This window comes from Thermobia domestica, chromosome 17 (genome assembly GCF_964235325.1).
Source record: "Thermobia domestica chromosome 17, izTheDome1.hap1.1, whole genome shotgun sequence".
NCBI classification, from domain to species: Eukaryota; Metazoa; Arthropoda; class Insecta; order Zygentoma; family Lepismatidae; genus Thermobia; species Thermobia domestica.
In genome coordinates this window covers 60106066-60124440 of record NC_137470.1, presented here as the reverse complement: position 1 = coordinate 60124440, position 18375 = coordinate 60106066, and the positions used below count along the sequence as shown (strand labels likewise).

The 18375-nt window shown below is 34.2% G+C and overlaps 2 long non-coding RNA genes across 2 annotated transcripts in view; one reads left to right on the top strand and one right to left on the bottom strand.

The window, feature by feature from the left end:
• LOC145674623 (uncharacterized) overlaps positions 1–5082 on the bottom strand; it is a 183842-nt gene extending 178760 nt beyond the window's left edge. The window contains exon 1 of the long non-coding RNA XR_014129000.1: positions 4636–5082. This is a non-coding gene — a long non-coding RNA (uncharacterized LOC145674623). The remainder of the gene's footprint in view (positions 1–4635) is intronic.
• LOC145674624 (uncharacterized) overlaps positions 1–17930 on the top strand; it is a 98833-nt gene extending 80903 nt beyond the window's left edge. Inside the window, exons 2-3 of the long non-coding RNA XR_014129001.1 lie at positions 6857–6938; positions 17573–17930. This is a non-coding gene — a long non-coding RNA (uncharacterized LOC145674624). The remainder of the gene's footprint in view (positions 1–6856; positions 6939–17572) is intronic.
• The last annotated feature ends 445 nt before the right edge of the window (positions 17931–18375 follow it).

Genomic DNA, 18375 nt, shown 5'->3' with positions numbered 1-18375 from the left:
TATCGTGATACATAGTGAGGTACTGTACTATAATACCGAATGCTTAAATTGGAGAATTTCCAAAATTTAAGGGGTGGGCTAAGGTACCCCATTAATAAATATTTAAAAGGGTGAATCAATATACCCATGTCTTGTGATAGAATATGAACCCGTGTATATGTACATATAACCATATAAGGTAATAGGACCTCATCAAAGGCGATAAATTGGGCCTAAAACCAAACACGTTGTGGTACTAAAATCTGGCAATTTTGTACCACCATGTGTTTGGTTTTAGGCCCAATTTTGGCAATTTTTTGCAAATTTGGCAATTTTGTACCCCGAAAAGGGAACGTGGTGGACCACCCAAATTTAAATAATCTATATTAGGGTTCTATACTATAATACCAAATGTTTAGATTGGGCAATTTCAAAAATTTAAGGGGTGGGCCAATGTACCGTTCCCAAAATTTTAAAGAGGTGCTTCAGTGTACCTATTTTTTATGATAGGGTATGAACACCTATGAATGACCTCATAAGCATATAAGGTAATAGGACCTCATCCAATGGGATAAATTAGGTGAAAAACCAAACACGTGGTACAACGTATTGCTTACGTTTATAGTTTGGGAATTTTGTACCCCTAAAAGGGAACGAGGTGGACCACCCAAATTTATAGTGATCTATATTAGGGTCCTATACTATTATACCAAATGTTTAAATTGGGCAATTTCCAAAATTTATTGGGTGGCCCAAGGTACCCCTCCCAAAAATTTAAAGTGGTGTATCAATGTATCCATATCTTATGAATGGGAATAGACCCCTGTATGCGCCCGTATAACTATATAGTGTAATAACACCTCATCAAAGGGATAAATCAGGTCAAAAAAACCCGAAATTTAACTTTTTGGCAATTTTTTACCCATGAAAGGGAACGAGATAGATCCCCAATACTAATAGAAGTACATACTATGGTTCTAGGCTACCATACCCAATTTTTAGATTTGGCAATTTCCAAAATTTTAAGGGGGTGGTCCTATGTATCCCTACCAAATTTTAGGGGGTGGGCCAAGGTACCCCTGCCAAAATCTAGAGGGGGTGGTCGTAAATACCCCTAGGTTATTGACCCCGGGCCAAGGGCATTGAGCTTCGACCTATGACGTCACGGTGGCTCATTCGCACCAAGAGGGGGAGTACTACTTCTGGAATCGGAACAAATTAACAATTTTCGGATTTAGCCTTTAGCGCCATAGAAAAAAATCAGTAAGGCATAGCGAGCACGTACCCCATGCCGTAAACGTCGCCAACACCTAGTGAACCACTTGCGACTAAATGTCGATCGTCCATATAGCGACGCGCCGAAGGATTGCCGCTAGTGTCCCACTGGTGGCATAGTTTTTCGAGTTGAAACAAATATCTCGAGTCGGGAAATTACCACCGCGTAGCAGCGAGAACTTAGTTTTGTTCCGCGCTCCTTCTAATCGTCGCGGAGAATCGCGAAGGGACCAACACGAACTATCGCCAGTCATGTGCATGCGGTTATTATTCTATATTATTGTTTTCCTGACAAATTGTTCCTAAAGTGAGCTCCGGGGGTCAAGATAAACAACTGCCACAACGCCATGAAGTGAAAAATCTTGAGATAAGTGCGATAATTGTATAAATTTAGATGGCAACTGTCGTCAAACATTAGAAAGTGAGTATGGAAGAATTATGAAATAAAGTAAATAGACACGTGTCATTTTGTTATAAAATTACATAGCGAACGCATTTTATCTCATCCCAAACAGTTATAGTCTAATATACATGCTTAAAGAAGCACTCTGATTGACCAAATTAAAAAGATATCAACGAATTATCTCTTAACAAGCGACTTCTTCGTCATCGCCTCCGTGGCGAAGTCAGACGAACACCCGCCTAGTAGACCCTAATCATAAGTTTGTAGTTCCGAGCACCCTCCTGGGTCCTTTTTGATACTTTTTTAAAGTGTTTTTAGACTCTCCTTAATGTAAACAAATCACACATATAGGCGATTTAACATATTTTTCGTGAATAATTTTGTGGTTCATTGGCGTTTCATCGCCCTCCCGGTGGTGGTATAATTTTCAAAACGGAAGAGGAGCCACCGTGGATCGTCGCTGCGGGGACGCCATCTTTGGTGAGATGTCGCTAGTTACCAGGGTTGTTTTGCTTAAAACAAATGATTAAAACTTGTTTTAAACAATTGATTTTGTATAAAAGAAATTGTATATACATTTTAAACATTTTGTTTTAAACACGTGTATTTTTAAGACTTTTTAAAAGCATATGTTTATTTTTATTTTATTTTATTTTTGTAAAAATATCTGCCAGAGAGAGAAAATGGTCAAAAAGTGCTTCCAGGCCCATAGCCAGGGAGGGGCAGAGAAGGCACAGCCCTTTCTAAATTATTTTTTGGCCCCTCTAAACACACGCTGAAGAGAATTTTCAAACTGACACAAGACCAGTGAAATTCTTGCTATTTATCAAATTAATTTAAACTTCGCGAATTCTACCTATTTATGTGAAAATTATATGTTTCTTTTGCTCGATGCACCAAAACTCTTCAACTGCCTTTACCCATTTCAAAAATTTGTAACCATGCCACGTAATTGCAGCCACGACAAGCATCCAAGAATACCAGGTGCACTTTCAAACAATAGTATCATAGTACAAAACGTTAGTTGTGAATACAAATAAACTGTAACGTCTATCTTATTTTGGAAGGTAGAAAATTGAGTACAAACGTTTACTTCTAAAACATATACTTCTATTTTGTTTTGATATAATCTAAAGTTGCTGTAATATGTGCGCATTATGTGAGTATTGAACGCAGAACAGCATGCATCAAAGGCAAACGGGATGCTGTCAATCAGAAACTGACATGGTTGAGGAATAACCATGGAAATCCTTAAACATTGGAGATGAATACAGTATTACAGAGTTCCCTAAAACTGGGTAGAGTAAAGTTTTGCAAACATTTGGTAAATGAAATGAAATCTTTAATTATTACCTGTAGACTAGGTTTTATTTATTCATAAAATGTAAAGGAAGTGAATGATGACTGCAGGAATAAGTAAGGGGAGGAAATGATGGCTGTACGGTAGATGCAATACTTTGTTTGTCATGAAAATGTTAAATACTTGCTTGGGGATCGAACTATCACCCTCATGGAATATAGGTAAGTACTTTTGAACAAGTCTAGTTGCATGTATACGAATTATATAAAGTGAAAAATATACTCACAAATTGTATAAAAAAATCCACTGCTGGACTCTATGGGTGTTAATAAGGCACTGCGAAGGACGCGTTCTTTCAATGTTGGAGTAACAAGAAAGAAGTTTTTTCGTTAAGAAGTCCATTGTACGTTTTAGAAATTCTTGATTGCGCTGGTTGCTGCTGTTGTTATGAGGGGTTGGGAATTATGGCTTGTGTGTCAACCAATCCTATAGAATTCCAGAGAAGAATGGGTTTACAGTGTGTCTTTAAAAAAGAGGATGGATATTACAACTACCTATAGGCAACATTTTTTTTCTGTAAATCGGAGTTATTTATTTTTTAGAGGATCCTTTTTTATTTTAAGGAGTTTCACTGAGAAAGTTGGCGTGGTTTTCTGATTAATATAAAAACTGGATTTTGGAGAACACTTTCATTTCGTTTCTTGAATTTAAAGTATACACTTTAGTGAGCGTTTTGAACGCTGTGACTACCTTGCTTCATCTGCCCTTATATTTGAAGGTAAAATGATTTTTCTTAAATATATATGCAAATAGAAGTTCATTTTCTTTAACTGATTACAAGATATGAAACATTATTAGGAAACGACCCTGAGACTAATTTATATTATTATTATAAGAAAATCTTGTAAGAGTAATTCTAGTTGATCGTGTGAATCCATTTGGAAATCACTAACTTCTTTTTGTTTCATAGCGCATATATTTTGCCGAATGTTTCCAAGTTGTCTTATGCGATGTAGTTATAGCGTCCTAGAGACCTAGAATTTTGAGGAAAATAACATATTTTCTTATTTCCTTAAACTAAAAACATAATCCATTGAAATGAATTTTTTTCATTTTCAGAAAAAAATAATTGAGATCAGAAAAGATTAATTTTGTACTAAATATGAAATTATTGAGATTGCTATTCGTTTGTTTTTTCTAAGCAATGAATATTTTTTGTAGAATTTGGTGATTTTTATTGTAGTATATACATTCAAGTATAATAAAATGTTTTCTTTTTTGTGCTAAAACCTTAAAAATAGGTTTGCAATCTACCTTAAACGTGACCGGTTTTGTGACGTAAAAGGCAGTTAGAAAATTCTGGAGGCATGTCGAACGGAGACCTCTTGTCTGGGTCGCCAACCCCAAACAATTCTCATACCTGAAAACTACTGAATGGCCTTAACATCCACCCAGTTCCTCCAAGAAGTAATTTAAACTAATGCAAGTCTTGGGGGCGTAGATAGCGTAGCTCAGAATTAGAAACATGGGAGTAGAATTTCAAAGATAAAATTCGACAACACAGAAATAATTTAAAATAAGAATTTAATGAACTGATCTTGAATGACTGAATAACTACAGAGCATGATGTGGACTGGTATGACTTAAAGACTAGAGAAGACAATGCATAATCACTTACTTTTGGTAACGATGACGAGCAGAACCTCTGATGGACAGAATGACGGAGTGACAAAAACTAATTATGAATAATTTGACTCGCAGAGTTTCGACGTCAAAATAGAACTTCTCCTACCCGGAAGATTGTTATTTAAAGTCTGTTAAAAGCAGACACATAACAGTTCAGGAACGTAGAATAAGCAAAGATGGTATGAAGTCATGTTAGATAACAGATTATTTTTCTGTCGACTTATCACTTTATGTCTGTGGGAACAAACAACCATTCTCTGTTGTTGGCTCAGAGACCAAGTTCTCAAGAATGTTCACAGCGCGTTGCCAACTGTATTTAAATTCACCAAGTTTTAATCACTCAAAGTATGTGGATATACACAACTTAAGAAGTATATAATCACTGGAATAAGCGCTTGCACACAACACTAAAAATATATTGTTTAGGAACATACACTCACTCACTTATTTCATCACTAAGTATGTATAAATAATACGAAAAAAAATAAATTGAATCACTTCACTCAGTAACTCTAGGATATTTAGAGTTAGCAACACTCTTGAATATTCACAGTTGATAGCGGAAATGCAGCGTAGTAGTATTCAATGACAGCGGAAGCAGGGGGGGAAACTGGAGATGCGTAGAACGACACTGATTAGTATAATCCCCCGTAAGATGCTACAGAGCTGGTGCTGAATGCATCTTGTCTTTATTTGTCTGTGTGTGAAGTCAGTTAATAGTACAAAGTTTGTTAAAATAATGTTTTTTTTCGGTGTTTCTTATTTTATTGTGTTCATGGTGCTTCCAACATAATATAGTGATGGGTCCTTTGTGTGTATGTTTTTTTTAAGTTCTAGTGGATTGTGAACAAAAGTGAAAAAAATGTCGTGAATTCAATTACAGTTCAGAGGTGTTGTGCATCAAAACTAAAACCACTGTTTCCCTTTTCTTTTTCCATCCTCACTTCTTTTCATAACTAGTCCTGCTATAATTATCTTGTAGAAATTATCCTCTAATCAATCAGTCATGTTGCTTTTAGTTGTTAAAAAAAATTCGTGACCTGCATTGCCTAGGAAGGATATATAGGGTAAAGGAATGCTCTGTTTTAGATAATAGTCATTTGCATATCGCAAACGGCTAAACGTGTTTTATTCAAAGAAATTGAAGTAAAGTTATTACTGGATAGAGGAATATTAGAAACATAATTACTAGGAATAGAAATATTAACATCGTCATATAAATGTAATGAATTTGACGTAGATGCAATTACAAATTGATTGTCACGTGACTCGAATGACAGATTAGAAACATAATGAGGTGCGTGAGGGCCAGTAGGTTGCGGTGTTGCCAAGTTTTGCATACAACATTTCGAGAAGGTGCAATCATATTTGAACAACAGTCTTATAAATAATATAACTGCAATAATTATACAAACTAATGTCGTGGCTTCGATGATAAAAATAATTTGTCCGTCCATTCTCTGTAAAAGAAAGAGAGTGAAGGGACTACTAAATATTTTGGCCATAACAAAATAAAATAACATAATATCTACAACAACTACAAGCAATAATAAAACTTATTTCCTATTTCTCAACTACTTTCTTTCGTGTTCTCTCCGTCTGTCTGAACCTTAGAGATCAACTATAAGTTTCTATAAACATCATAAACAAAAGGTACGTTATTCAATCTTAACCTAGCTCAGGATAGTGTAAGTCCTGAACAGCCTCAAGCCTGTAAAATAGGGAGAGAGGTTGAATCTCGTGCCCAATACACTAGTCTTACTATTAATATTGTATATTCTTAGTAAAATATTCCAATAAAATCTAAATGTTCCCTGCGCTTTAATACGCAGACCAAAAATAACATACTCTTAACATGATTGCATGAAAATAAGACTAACAAATTTAGCATGACGTCTCACACCTTGGTAGCCTTAGATCATGAATTGAGTTAATTCAAATAAAAACTAAATACATCTATGAATTATTACCATAGTCATTCTATCTTAAATTATTTAGAGAAAACCTAAAAAAATTCTCAAAATCAATATTGAACTTTGGAATGAGGTGGGGAAGTGTACTTGTGGTTCATACAAGGTACAGTGCCCACATTCCTATGAACTATCTCTATTAACTTACAATACTAACTTATTTCTACTAATATTTGGAAGTATTTAAGTAAAAAGAAAACTAATATTTTGTTTCTCTTTTCTTTTTTTAAATATATTTTCCAGGTATGTATGCTGTTACTGATATATATAATAAACTTAAATTCATAAATATATTGATAAGGATAAAATAAATACACATAGTTCGGTAAGTAGTTCAATGATTACTACCTTCAAGATTGTTTGCATGTGAGTTAGCGTAATTTTTCTCTAGTTTTTGGAATTTAAAAAATAAATACAACAATAGAGCAAGAAACAAAACTAACATAATCGGGATTACAATTGAAAAAATGCTATGCAAGTTGTCAAAATGTAGCATATGCAAACTATTTTCATTGAGTTTGAGTGATTCTAATTCAGCACTGATTTGATCTAAAGATTTAATTGCATACGTTACATTTAAATGTGGAGCTGAGATATTTATTGTCAAAACAACATTCGTGTTGACCACATTAATAGTTTGCCTTGAGGGCAATACAGTGTGTTTTATAAAGATGTTTTCAAAGTTTTCATACAAAATGAATTGTGTTTTGTTGTTACCATAGACTAATGGTTCAGTATGAAGAACATTATGCGATGTTCTTTTTGTAATGTGTCCTGGTACTAAAGAATTAACTAATAATCCTGCAGGAGTATAAAGATGACTATACTCAAGCTTATGTGGAATAGTTTCAACTTCGCAATTAGTAAATGATTTATTGAAAACCATGTTCGTTAAACATTTCGATGGAGAAGTGACTCGTAAACTAGACGTCTCGCATAAGAATAAAAATGAATGCCATTTACATAACAACTTATTGATTTATATGAATTTGTTGTCGCTTTCATATACCTGTTCTGGAATATTATATTTCACAAGCTTATCAGAATGTAACATTCCCAAATTGGAAACTTGAAACAATTTTGAAATTTTGTTTGGTGTTACTACTGGTGTTTTCAAAACTAAATCAACATTCAGTGTTTCAAAATTGAAGTTAACCAAAAATACAGATGAAATTGAATAAAATAAACCTATATCATGGACATACAAAGTATCTTTTAAAATTGCATGGTTTTTAACTAAACTTAAAACTTGCTTTGAATTTAATATTTCGTGAGTCACTCTATTTTGAAGAATATCGGATACCATTTTCATAATCCTTTGCTGTGATTGATAGTACGTAAACATTGCAAGCAAATAGGTTTCTATGCTAACTACTTTACAAAATCCTTCTTCTATCTGTGATTTCATTTTCAGCATAGTGTGTTTGACTGTTAAGGCTACATTCTGTACAATTTTAACTTCATGATTAAAGCTTTCTTGAGATTTTGAACTTCAGTTGTTAACAAATGATCATGTTCCTGTAACGCATTTACAGATGCCTTTAATTGACTGGTTTGATAAAAATTATAACCTGAAAGACCTAAAGATGTAAGACCAAGTATCCAAGATACAATTGATCTCCGATTACGATGTTTAGGTACACAATGAACTGAATTGTTCGAAAATTGGAAAGCACATGGTATAACGTCTTTGATTTCTGCAAAAAATTCTCTTTCATGTTCCAATAATTCTTGCTTGAATTGAGTCCAATCTGTACAACTATCATTGTGTGGTAACGTGAAATTAATATCCAAATGAATCCGAAGTGTAGTATAGATGTTCTCTGCATCATGAACTGCAAAGCCTGCTTGCGAAATAGCAATGCCTAGTTCTGCTAAAGTAATTTGTTGCTGACGGTCAAGATTTAGCTCACAGTAGCTACTCATGGACCATACAAGAATCAGAGTCATGGAAATCCAATTCATCTGAAATGAATAAAAATTTCCACTAAGCGCCTTGTTGAAAATGAAATCTCAGATTTAAAATTTATTTATAGGATGTTCTCTAATCTAATGTTTACTTTACAGGATCATTTTTTTTTCTCTAATGTTGATTCGTTTCTCTAAGTGTATAAGAAAAATTCATAATTCCTAATCTAACCCAAAAGGATAGAATAGAAAACGACACAATTGAAGATTATTAAATTACGTTTTGATATTGAAATTTAGAAAATGTTAACATATTTCTATGTCAACTTCCGTCGATTGTCTGGACTTGGTTGAGGTTCAGCGTCGAGAATTCGCTGAAGCATATCAAAACGCAAAATAATAAGATAGTCCACCACCAGTTAATACCTATACTAAATAATGTTATATTTCATAAACTCTTTTTTTTTACACTAACGTTCCCATTTGGCAATTGGAATCTTCGTAAAACGGACGTAGTCTTCTAATGTCAAATGAATCCTCGACTTCTTCATTTTTCAAATTTCGATAGCGGATTCAGTACGAATTTTCATTCAATTTTTCAACAATTGTCCCTTGCGTTCTGAATTTGTTTCCAAAGCAAGCCGGAACTTATTTCTGCGGGTTAACATCTTGGATTAGGACTTTCTGTCCTAAATGAAATTTTTGATCGGAGTACTTTCTCTGAAAGTATTGTTTCTGCGACTCAAATCTCTTAGAAAGATTTTTCGCTGCAATCTCCCTCGCATCCTATACATTCTTGATTCGGACTTCGTTCTCCACGAACTTGCATGGAAGATCTAACTTCGCATCCAACATCGTTCTCGCTTCAAATCCGAAAAGAAGATAAAAAGGCGGAAAACGGGTACCTTCATGTTTGTGGGTATTAATACAAAATGTTATATTTGCCAAAGCCGTGTCCCAGTCATTTGATTTCTTGTTTACAAAATGCCGAAGGCATGTTTGTATTTTGTCGTTAAATTTCTCAGCTAATCCAATGGTATAGCTACTATATGTATTCGCAAACTTCAACTTGATGTTGAATCGTTCTGCCATTTCTTCCATGATCTTCGATTTGTGGGATGTCAATCTATCTAAGTAAATTAATTGAGGAATACCAAACTTGAGAATTATTTCCTCATAAATGGCATTAGTTATCGTTTCTGCCGTAATGTCAGGAAGACTTTTAGTCACCAAATATCTTGTACAAGCATCCACCATTGTTAAAATGTATTTATGTCTGTGTGTAGCCGACAAGGAAAAAGGCCCGCACTCGTCAATCACTATTGTACTCATAGCAGAGTATGCTGGATAGGTTTGTGGATGTAGAGGTGTTCGACCAGATCGTCGTTTGTTCACCTGACAAGATGTACACTGCTGACAACGTTTCTGTATGTACTGCTTTAAGGCTGGCATGTAAACTTTCTTAACTGCGGCTGAATACGTTTTTGAAAAACTTAGATGTCCCCCTCCTAGATTAGAACAATGGACACAGTCAAAAACATAGTCTCTCAAAGAAGAAGGAATACATAATAAATAATTAATTCCTCCAGGATGTTTTTGTTTACGAAAAAGGCGTCCGTCCTTGATTTCAAAGTAGTACGATTGTCTTTCCGTCTTCGCGTCCTTCGGTTTTTCCCCTTCCAAAACTCGGATGATTGGACCGCAAAAAGAGTCCTCCCTCTGAAGTTTGCCGACATCAACGTCCTCCTTGAATGAAATGAATGTATTCAGGTCTTCAACATCAAAGTCCTCTTTTGTTGGTTGATTATTTGTTTCCTTGGAAAGTACATCTGCCACATTGTCTGAAGACTTAACATGAATAGGAATATACTGATATTCTGCTACCTGTAGTTGCCATCTCGCTAGCTTCGATGGTAGGTTAGGAGTATTTTTCAAGTAGGTAATTGACCTATTGTCACAAAGCAATTTGAACTCTCGACCAATTAAAAATACTCTAAGCGCTTTGAATGCACTTAGCACTGCGAGTAACTCTAAAGAATAAATGTCCAAATTCTTCTCACTGTCTCGCAAATTCCTGCTGTAGTAGGCTATTGGATACCACTTCTTATATTCATCGCATTGCATCAAAATTCCACTCACAGATTTTCGGGAAGCATCTGTGTACAAAGCTAGAGGTTTCTTCGCGTCGTACGGCTTCAATATGGGTGTCTTCATCAATTCTGATTTTAGTCTATCAAAACTTCTCTGGTGTTCGTCTGTCCAATGAAATTTCACATTTTTTCTCGTCAGTTTTTGAAGAGGGTCCACTATTTCTGCATAGTCCTTGACGAATTTCCTAACATAATTCGTAAGTCCCAAAAATGATTTTAATTTTTTAGTTGATGTAGGTGTCTGAAATGTTTTGATTGAATTAATGATCTTGTCCGAAATTTTGTAACCAAGCCTGGATAATTCATGTCCTAACGCAATTACTTTATCGTGGATAAACTTACATTTCTCAACAGAAAGCTTCAGACCTACATTACGTAATCTTTGAAACACTTTTTCTAAAATCTCAATCATCTGCTCCTGAGAATTCGTTGAAATCAGGACGTCATCCATATAACACATCACATGTTCAGGATAAACGTTCGCTAAACACATGGACATAATTCTACTAAATATTGCTGGAGAATTTAAGAAACCTTGAGGAATCGAACGATAACGAAATGACCCGATTTGAGGCAAATTTAAAGCTGTATAAGGTCTAGATTGTTCTGCCAAAGGAACACAATAAAATGCATTCTTGCTATCTAACGAACAATAGTACAGTCTTCCTCCTATAGTAGATAAAATATCATGTATTGGTGGTAAAGAGACGGATTGTAACACTGCGTGAGAGTTAAGGAGACGCGAGTCCAAACATAGACGTAAATCTCCATTTTTCTTCTTTACAAACAATACGGGCGAGTTATATGGGCTTTCACTATATTCAATAACTTTTTGGTCTAAAAGAAGATTGATTTGTTCTCTAATTTGTGGTCTAAGGGCCACAGGAATAGGATACTGTCTTCTATAGAAAGGAATCTGTGTTTTTAACTCTATTACATGCTCATAATTCTTAATTCTCCCTATAGAATCCTCTGACCAAGCGAAAACGTCGGCATATCTATAGCATAAATCAATCAATTGTTCTCTAATCTCAGGTTTAACCTCTGTACCAACATCTAGTTTTGTACTATCAAACAATTTCTGATCTTTCAACAACTGCTCTGAATCTACATCCTCTGACTGTACATTGAAACATTGAAAATCACTTAAATATGCTAAATCTTCGGCATACCCTAAAATCTCATTTTTCGCTAACGAAATTGAAGACACAAAAGGATTAATAACCTGTACAAAGTGTTGTTTGGGAGATAAAACTGTCCTAGGAATCAAAATTCCTGTCTTGTCTTGTAACGATTTGTTTGGTTCAAGTAACCATTCTTTTCCTGTCTTTGAATTCGCTAATTTTACTTCAACAAATTGTTTCGTTCGAGGCGGAATAGTAACATCATTAACCAAAACAAACGCAGGGTTCATACTATTACAAACTAAATTATTAGCCTGTGGTGATAATTCCTTTGAAATATCCCTGTTATCACTTATAGCAAACCTAGGAGGTTTTCCAAATCTACGTAGCAACAAAACATTTCTATTCAAGTCTATTTGTGCTCTCTGGGATACAAAAAAATCATTCCCTAACAACATGTCTTGGGAAAAATTGTTTAACACGCGAAAAGCATGATGAAATGTTCTCCCATTAATCTTAAAACGAACAATTGCTATTTTATTTATCAAAAGAGAATTTTGAGTAATTCCTTTTATGCGTGTATCAATATTCAAAATCTTAGCCTTTGGTGAAACTAAATCTTCTCTAATTATTGATATTTGTGAAGCAGAATCTAACACAGCGTGAGCATTCTTATCTTCTATCAGTATTGGCATTAAAATCATATTGTTTTGAGTGGTAATGGAGGATTTTACAACATGACCCTTTTTCCCGAATACTGCGTTATCTGTAAATGTATCTCCCACATTTACAGACATTACGCGTTTAAAGACTGTTTCCGCAACAAACATGTATCCTCTGTGTGAAATCCATGACCACAAACAGAACAAATGGGATGTGTTTGTGCCTGAGTCGGATAATGTTGATAATTACTACCATACATAGGTGTTTGAAACTGGTAATTACGAAAATTACCTCTAGGATAAAATTGATTTCTCGACTGGCCTCTAAAATTCTTATAGTTACCACGGAATCGACCTCTAAAATTTCCTCTTTGACTAGAGTTATGATTCTGATTTCCTCTATTTTGTCTGAAAAAGTTATTCCCTTTTCCTTGAAAATTCTGTCTGTTTTTATTACCATTGTTTTTATTACTACTATTACTGTTATTCTGATCAGATTGTTGCTGACTAATCTGTAAAGTTAATTTCTCTAACTTTTCCTCTAACGACTGCAATTGATCGGAGCTAACTGAACTTTGTGCCTGATTACTTGATTGACTCTGCACTTTCGGTTCACTAGCCTCCTGTTTAACTAACGTTTTCTTTTTCTTCCTCTTTTCCTGATTGTTCAGCGCTTTCACCTCTACTTCACTATCTGACTCGACCTCGGAAGAATCTGCTGTTAATGGAGTTTTCAACTTTGGAAGTACGGACTTCCAAGATTGTTTCGTAACGGATGTATTACGTTCGCGTTTTTCCCTTCTCTGTACACGAGCTTTATTTTTCTCAAGCTTAACTAAAACACCTAACATTTCTTCTACAGTTGTAAATTCATATACTCCAATGCGCTCTAAATAATAAGGTTGTAATGCAGAGGCTATAAGAGCAATCACCTTTTCCTCTGACAACTTGTCATCAAATCTCTGAATCAGCAAAAGCATGTCATACACAAAGTTCGTAACTGGTTCATCAGGTTTTTGTATTCTTTCTCGCAATTGATCTTCTATGTGTAAACCTAGTGTAGATCTACCAAATTCCTTAAAAATAAGTGTCTTTAAATTGTCATAAGATTGTGGCTCTTCACTTTGTCTCTGCAAAAATACCCGTAATCTTTTTCTAAATTGCCCTGTAAATGCTAAAGGTAACATTTCCTTTTTCTTAGTTTCGTCCCAACCATTAATCCTACATACATCATCATATTCTTCCATAAATAAACGTATATCATCACCACTTTTGACATCGAACCTCGGAATAGGCAACAAATCTCGAGCAATCTCAACCTTAACCGAATTGTTTGCCGGAGTTTCTGTATTCGTTCCTTGATTCATTTTGCTGTTTAGCCTAGTATTATATTTATGTGGAAATCTTGTTTGCGTTTGCGCTGACTTTTTCTTTAATTTCACTACATGTAAATGTATGTCATCTAACAATTCTGTTAACTCATCAATGGGCATGAGCAAAATAAGGCAAGAAAAATAACCTCTTAACTTAAATAACTAATATAACATTGTACTCTAGTAATATAACCTTAAATTCCTAAACCACCTTAAATACAACCTTAGCACTTAAATTCTAAAACGTTTAAATACACTTTGAAATATGATTGCACACTCCCGCGCTTGGTGAAACATTACGATACCGAAATCAATTTGAACAGTGAATTTCAACATACAAAATAGCTTGTAGCACTATCCAAAAGACCGCGCACTCCACCATGCTAAAATCTTAAAAATAGGTTTGCAATCTACCTTAAACGTGACCGGTTTTGTGACGTAAAAGGCAGTTAGAAACTTCTGGAGGCATGTCGAACGGAGACCTCTTGTCTGGGTCGCCAACCCCAAACAATTCTCATACCTGAAAACTACTGAATGGCCTTAACATCCACCCAGTTCCTCCAAGAAGTAATTTAAACTAATGCAAGTCTTGGGGGCGTAGATAGCGTAGCTCAGAATTAGAAACATGGGAGTAGAATTTCAAAGATAAAATTCGACAACACAGAAATAATTTAAAATAAGAATTTAATGAACTGATCTTGAATGACTGAATAACTACAGAGCATGATGTGGACTGGTATGACTTAAAGACTAGAGAAGACAATGCATAATCACTTACTTTTGGTAACGATGACTAGCAGAACCTCTGATGGACAGAATGACGGAGTGACGAAAACTAATTATGAATAATTTGACTCGCAGAGTTTCGACGTCAAAATAGAACTTCTCCTACCCGGAAGAGAATCCGGTAGTATTTATATGATTTTTCCGTCATGTCAACATTCTTGCACATTCTTTCTGAGTCTTCCTAGTTCTAGAAGTCATAGCCGGTCATTTGCATTGTAGAAGTCAAGGCACTCTAAATTTTCCATTGGATTATGAATCCTAAAGAATATTCAAACTGCCTCCACTTCGTACATTGCCTGTTTTATACACATTTTAAAATTCAATTAAATATTTTGTTTCTTTACATTGTGGTACACAATATTTGGATTACTTCACTACCAACATTTGTGACTACTGTTTCCGTTGAGAATCAACAGGTAAGAAAAAAATAATATATTTCTTATTTTTCTTGCAAGAGCACAGAATGAAACTATTTGAAATTAATATTACTTGATTATTAACTATGTCTACAATATATAGATAAACAACTCATTTAGTTAATTTGGTTTCAATTGAAAACAAGGATTAGGAAAAGATAAACAGTAGAAACCAAATACAGTTTTTAGCTAAGAACTGAAGTAAATGCCGAGCTTTTACGTATTAGATAGATGGTTATTTTATATTTGTAGCGATCGTGAGGACAAATGTTGTATTATTGAACCATGTTTTATATACTAACTTTGGAAGAACTTATAAAATTTATCGAGATAAGTTAGGATCCCTTTCCGCAGCTAGGCTATATGAGACCTAGACCTAAAGTGGAATTTAAGTTTTTGTCGGGAACTGTTCAGGTTTCTTATGCTAAAGGCACGTACATTAACCGGTTATTAAAAAACTGCTTTCCTGTTCGTGTGCATCAGCTAAGCTTTATGAGACGGGGACCTAATTAACATGTGATCCGAAGCACATGAGATTCCACCGGAAATCGAACGCAGGTTTGCACGCCAATCGACAAGTCACGAGGAAACTACGAAATTTATTGTTTTACAGAGGGTTAAGATTGAGTTTTGAATTATTATAGTGTGGAATTAGAATTATTTAACTTGTTACTTTTGACGGATATTGATTTTTGGTGACCATACTATTCGGGGAAAGATACAAAGTGGTGTTTATATGTTGGCTACCATTTGAGCATTTATTTGTTGTGAATGAATGAAGGAAATCTTTATCTTATTATTTCGTGAAATGGTAGATGGTCGAATCCAAGTTAAACCCTGTATTTGGTCATTAGGTTGTTCGAACAAAAAATAAATAAATAAGAACAATTCAGTGAATTTAACGGAAAGAGTAAAGAATCATTTATGATAGACTAATCGATTGAATCATGTTGATGCGAATTTTTCTTCATTTGGTCTTCCTGTTGGAGTTTTTCCCTGTATTGACAGAATGATTCAATTTGATTGTTGAGTAAGAAGTTATTCATTACCTTAATTTAGTAGATGGCATGATCTTAAGAAATTTTTAAGAACAATATTTTGATCTTTTCTAAATAATTAGAAGTGTTTGCTAAGCATAGATCTGCTTTGCTTTTAGCTCTATAATTTGATATCGTAACCTTATTTTGTTTGCTTTATGTATTATTCATACGTAATTTATAGTAGAATTATTATTATTCAAACTTTTAGTAATGTTATTGGGAAAAAATGAAATCTTTAGTTTTACGTCCCACGATTATAATGGTCATACTAGATCAAATTAGAATGCAAGTGGGAATAATCCCTCCGAGAACATGTAGAAGCACTGTGCTTGTGGAACATCCAAACTGTTATGTTTCTTATTAGAAATGTTAACATAAATGAGGGAACCCCCGCATCGGAGGCGAAACCTTTTACCACTGAAACACCTTCCCCCTTATTCATATTATTATTGGATTAGGAATGTAGTCAGAAATTTAGATAGTTATTGGATCACTCTACAGAAGAAAGGATTTTACAATTTAAATTTCCTGAGATTTTGCCATCTAAGATTATGTTAACACGTTACGTCTCTTGACGTGCACACAATTCAATGAAAGGGAATCTTCACACATATTGCTTGGTCTGAAAAAGCTTTTACACTTTTTCGATCGAATGATTTAACAGTAAAAGAAACGTGACGTAAAAAGTGAATATATCAATAAATGTGAGTGTAAAAAGGAATACTGAAATTAGATTTAAAAAATTATATTTAGGATTTAGAGTTCTGACATCTAAACTTATTGTGTCCCTTTACAATTTGAGGGATGACATCTTTCGGGAAGGACAAAATCTGAAAAGGAAAGAAATGTATAATCCCTACATGGTAGGGAACCCATTATACTTCAGTGTACTGTTGGATTGTCTAATCTGAAGGATAGTATCAACTAGGTAGAAATCATCTGAATTTGGTGAAATTCTTTTATTATCTGTGTATTTTAAGCTATGATAAAACACTTGAAAATAACCTGTGTCATATGGAAAATCGATTTTTTTCGTAACGAAATAGTTTGATCGTACCGACAAAAATTGATCAGTTGAGTTTATCATTCTGTTGAGGTATGGAGATAGGTGAATGAAGCCTATCCTATCCCAAAGTCACTTGGGGAATGAGACTCGAGGTATTTGAAGGCAACGGCCAGTACATGAATCGGTTAGGCGTAAAGTAGTTTTATATTACAAGACTGATACATAAAATTTAAATTACTTAGACTTTTAATTTTGTAGAACTGAAGCCTGTTCTTTAAGTTATAATTTATTGAAAATGATGATTGCTTAAAAGATCAAAAATTAATAGTATTACAGCTGTACCATTGGGAAAATGTTTAGTTTTGATTTAGGGGTAATTAACATAGGATTTACCTCTTTTGAGATAATCGGTTAGCCATAAGGATACTTAAGTTAGATTGTATTGGATTGCATGTTCCAATTATTGATAATTTTATATCTTTGTTTCTTTGCAGAATGGATGGATCGAAACCGTCATCCGCATTTGAAATTATTGACTCATTCCATAAATTAGATTGTATATTAATCGATATTGAAACAGAAGAAAAGGAGAAGTACCGTTTCCCAATGTTACACTTTGTAAACCCGCAAAAAAAGGAAAGAAAGGAAGAAGAAGAAAGGAGAATAAGAATGGAGGAAGAAGAAGAAGCAATATGGGAACTGATCCCCTTAGAATAAGCAAAAATTAATATAATAATAGGAATGAAAAGGGTTGAAGCACTTGAAAAATTAAAATTAAAAAATACTGTACAAAAGCAGAGAAAAATAAAGAAAATCAGCGTAAATAGTTATAAAATAAAAGAAAAAATCTAATTATAGCTGTAGTTAAAATTTGGTGTTTTATTTCAAGAAAATGTGATCCCTCTTTTTGAAAAGTATATGTAAAAAAGAAAAGAAAGGTAAATTGGTTACTTGATGGTGTTGAAAAAGGAATCATTCTTGAAGGGAAAAAACCTGTTTTTAACAACTTCAAAGCTATATGTGACATGCACGTACAGCTTAACATGTCATTTCAATCACTTAAACTGTGACTTGTGTTTTTTTTTTTGGCAATAAGACTATTTGAGTCATGCACCTACAGTTTAACCTCAGATCCGAACCACTTAAAACATACCTTGGAAATAGACTATCCGACACATTAAGAATAAGTGGAAGAAAATATTTTTTATTTTTCAGTTTGTAAACAGAAAGTGAAGTTAAATAGTTTGAAATTTTGTAATAGAAGCTATCAACATACACAGAAGAATAAGACGGTGAC